The sequence below is a fragment of the Triticum aestivum genome, chromosome 4D (assembly GCF_018294505.1).
Source record: "Triticum aestivum cultivar Chinese Spring chromosome 4D, IWGSC CS RefSeq v2.1, whole genome shotgun sequence".
Taxonomy (NCBI): Eukaryota; Viridiplantae; Streptophyta; class Magnoliopsida; order Poales; family Poaceae; genus Triticum; species Triticum aestivum.
In genome coordinates this window covers 322,416,047-322,420,478 of record NC_057805.1, presented here as the reverse complement: position 1 = coordinate 322,420,478, position 4,432 = coordinate 322,416,047, and the positions used below count along the sequence as shown (strand labels likewise).

Below are 4,432 nucleotides of genomic sequence, written 5' to 3'. Positions count from 1 at the left end.
AACACGGGATTACCCTTAGGTGGAGGAGGATCTCCAAGGATTTCAACAGGCAAATTGTGTTTCAAAATAGGTCCCTGATTAAAGAATACTTCATCTATTTCCCTTCTTTCATTCATAAATATATCATTTTCATGGTCTAGCAAATATTGTTCTAAAGGATCATTAGGAGGCACGGCAATAGAAGCAAGACCAATAAATTCATCCTTACTAGGCAATTCTTTATCATGGGGTTATCTACGAAATTTAGAGAAATTAAAATCATGAGACATATCCCCTAAACCAATAGTAACAATGTCTTTCTCGCAGTCTATCTTAGCATTAACAGTATTCAAGAAGGGTCTACCAAATATACACTACAACAAGAACCCCCCTTTAGCAACGCGTCGATGCGTTGCTAAATGTCCATATAAACGTTGCTAAGGTCTACACCAACAGATTTATATGCGTTGCTTTTGGTGGCGTTGCAAGGGTCTACAACAACATATATGCATACGTTGGTAACTGATGTGTATAAGTGTTGCAAAATAGCAACCTATAAACTAGAGCGCAACAACACTTTGTATGCGTTGGTAATCACCCTGGACAAACGGATCTTGGAATGGAAATACAAATCATTGCACCTCGGGAAGTAGTTGCTACATAGATTATGTGGCCGATGTTGCTAGTGTACAGGAGATGCAGTATAGTAAGAAAGACCTCATATATTAAATCAACAATGTTGCTTTACAAAGAACACCATCCAAAGTACATGATATTGTATATAGATATGCTTTGTTCTAAGTATTACATTCAGCTTGTACACATGTGTATAGCAAGAACATGTGCACTGTACCTAGAAATGGATCAAAGCTTCATTGCATAAAACAAAACCTAAGCTCAGCACAGGAGCATCTAGACTGACATGTTCAATCTTCATCAACTAAACGCAAATGATCAGTGTCTCATGGCATCCATAGCTCCATATCCTGAAGATAGTTCCTGCTAGTTGCCGCTATACTGCTAGCAATGAAGAAAATAGAAACAATTAGTATTACTACTTTGGATAATAAATAAGTTCTGGACGAATTTAAAGTGCAAGTTATAAACAAGAATTTCCTTCTTATTTCGAGGTGATCCCTTTGGAGTCATGTACAAATTTAGGTTCAGACAATATAAGCAAAGAAAAGCATGTAGGTAAAAAAACTAATTCTGGCTATAATCCTGTAAATTTGGTACAGTGAAATGCACGTCAACATATTCAATTAATAACATCGATTGTAATGGGTGAACAGATTGTGCTAAATGTGGAGGAAATAATAAAGCTATCACATGAGCGGATATAAAATTGGATGAGTGGTTTATCAGCAACATGGAAGGACTACTGCTACATGTTGTAAGAATATGTTTGAACTCTAAACACGTGGGTTCTGCACCTGAAAACAAGCAAAGGAAACTTTAATCTTAGTTAGTTGTTGTAATGAGCAGTGTGTGCTCAGAGAAACTATAGCTGCTAGTAGTAAGTGGCTGCTTGTTGTACTTAGATCATTCGAATCTAGTCAAGTGCTTCTACTAACAGTTTCTCAATAGAACTGGTATGCACGCCACACCATCAGCGAAGAAAAGATGTCATCTCGGGCAATTTTAGTGAGAATAATTCAAATTTACTTCTACTAATGCCAGCAGATATCAAACAACTACTTCAGATTCTAAGTACTGGCACATGATCGCTAATATAAGTTCCTAGCACATTGTTCTTGGCTTGTCAGAAGACTTCATTACTAATTTTCCTCGCGAACTCCTCATCATTATCTGTTAAACCATTTTTTATTGATCTATAATTGGAAATGCATTCTTGCTTGAAATGATGCTTTGGTCTGAAATAATTTCCTTGTGTGCAGAACCAATAAGTAGTGAGGAAGATCTATCAAGGAAAGAGGATGCCAAAATGGAAATTTCCGATTTTTCATGGCTCGCCTCATGTGCTTATTATGCTGAAATGTTGAAGTTGGTACTGTACTTTACTTAATCAGAATTCTTGAAGGAGCATCAGGCCCCTTCTTTATTACCATTACTATGAATTCTTTATGGAACCGGAAGATTTGCAGTATTACTCTTACTATTGAAGGAATAGTGCATGCGCATAGTATACTGCATTAACTCAGTACAAGCTATTATATTCTGTACAAAGATATTATAACTGCGGATTCAGCATACGAAAATTATATATATACATAATCTGAATGTGTTGGCATTAGCATATTTTATGTCTACATAGCTGATTGTCTACATGAGCGTGTAGTTTACAAACTAGAAATCTGAATGTAGACAGTGACATATGAATGTGTATACTGTATAGCAGCCAACTTGCAAACTAGCGTACTGTACTTAGCACTACGAACATCAGCTAAACAGAGACATGGAAGTCCGCATGTGCCCGCCAACTGTAGCAGGCAGTTAAAACTTACGGAGACGGGGTGGTGCGAATCCTACCATTTTGGTTGCGGGCGGATGGGGAAACGTCCTGCATCCTGAATCTAAATGAAAAATTAATATGGCATATAAAGATGAATTTGTATACACATGAAACGCACAGACAGAAAGAAAGAAGGGATTGATGAATACCACACCTATGTGATGTCATTGACGTGCTCTCATCATCGTTGGTCCTATTTATCTTCCCAGAACTCATAAAATTCGAAAATATGATTACCTCAAGTAGCTTTTGTATCTTTATATTAACCTGCAAGACCATAGTTCAATAATTAAGTAAAAACTTAAAATTCACATACTAGTGAGAATAAAAGATGTAGTACAGCATTGTGCGAAGCGGCTTTGTTGTGATGCATCTTTCTGGTCTAAAAATGATTGCAATTCATCATAACTTGAACATAAGTACAAAGATTTCAGTATTTAGAATTAACTGAAACTAAACAAAAATGTTCAAACGAAACAATTTTTTTACCCACATACCTTCGTATGCTGGCAAGTCCGGGATGTTTAGACTATGATTCATATAACCTCTCCTTATTACCGAATATCTCCTCCTTGACAACAGAAGCTTTTGTAAAAGGAGTGAATAAATAATGCGCACTCACCCTTGTTTCGACGGAAAACTAGACTCACTCCTGATAAGTCTCGAAAGATGCAGCCATTGATGTGGAAACAAGACTGGTGAATGATCATCCAAGGTAAAATAATTATTTTGTTCTGCAGTATAATGTGGCACTAATCAGCACTCTAGAGTGTGATAGTCATGTAAATAAATACATACAGATAGTTCAACACACAATTATGGCCTGCACAACTAAAGCAGGGGATCACCAGCAAAAACATGCATAACAAAATTAGAGGATCAAGTTTCCTCCAACAAAAAAGAGGATCCCTAGCCATAACTTAAGTACAGTAGTACCAACATTCATTGACCAATTGAATTGGAAGGGGACAAACATGTTGGCCAATCTCGTACCTAATTGGTCCTCCCATTGCACAAGTGGAAGTTTAGAGAAGTTGGGGCACCACATGCCAATAGAATTATAGAAGCCGCCATGTTGTTAATTAGGGGGGAATGGATCATTGAGGATAAGGGGACAACCACGTCGTTGAGGGACATGAATCTAGGTGAGCGCCTGAACGGTGGGGTAAGCCGTAGGCGACCATGGCAGCCTCCCCGTAGAGAGTGGTCGCGATTTTTGTTGTATCCAGCCGTGATCTACGACGCCACGACGGCAAACCCTAGGTAGACATGACACACATGAGACATGACCAGAGAGGATAAGATAAGAGCAGAGGAGAGGAGTGCCTTACTAAACCATTGTTGTTGGAGTGGAGTTAGCCACGCGGAGCAGCACCGTCGAGCCAGGGGCAGCACCCATGCGTGTGGAGATGCAGGGGTTAATGAGTTGACGAACCGGAGGAGCAGGGAGCTGCAGCGGTGACCCGTTGAGACTAGGGTTGCTCCAGGGGCACGTGCAAGGGCCCGGAGGATGTCATGTCACGGCGGCGGAAGATCAGAGGATAGTACTCAGGGGGGGAGCTAGGGCCAGCGAGCAAGGGCGTGGGAGAGCACTAGAGCTAGGCCGAACCGGAGGTCGTGGCGGCAGAGTCATGGCCCATGGATCTCGGCTGAAAGAGGAATTGGGGGATGGAGAGATGGGATGTGAAAATTTGTTTTTCTTTTTGCGCGGACTAGACATAATAAGGTGGAGGAGGATACGGGAGGTTAGCTTTTTCTTAGGAGGTTAGCGCTAAGTGGGGGGTGGGAGGTTGAAGAAAACAACACTTATGCTAATATCGTTGGTAGATATCTGTTGGTATATGGGTGTTTTTGTTGTAGTGATAATGGGACAAAAATTATCTTGTGGGGAACCAAGAACAAGAAAATCAGTAGGATATTTAATTTTTCCACACAAGACTTCAACATCTTTAACAATCCCAATTGGTGATATAGTATCTC

At 39.9% G+C, this 4,432-nt stretch overlaps 1 long non-coding RNA gene across 1 annotated transcript; it reads right to left on the bottom strand.

The window, feature by feature from the left end:
- Positions 1–709: 709 nt before the first annotated feature.
- Positions 710–4,164, bottom strand: LOC123099966 (uncharacterized). Its single transcript, XR_006448317.1, has 3 exons — positions 3,784–4,164; positions 3,446–3,711; positions 710–3,186 (listed from the first exon to the last, which is right to left on the bottom strand). It is a non-coding gene; the product is annotated as an uncharacterized lncRNA (long non-coding RNA).
- Between the last annotated feature and the right edge of the window lie 268 nt (positions 4,165–4,432).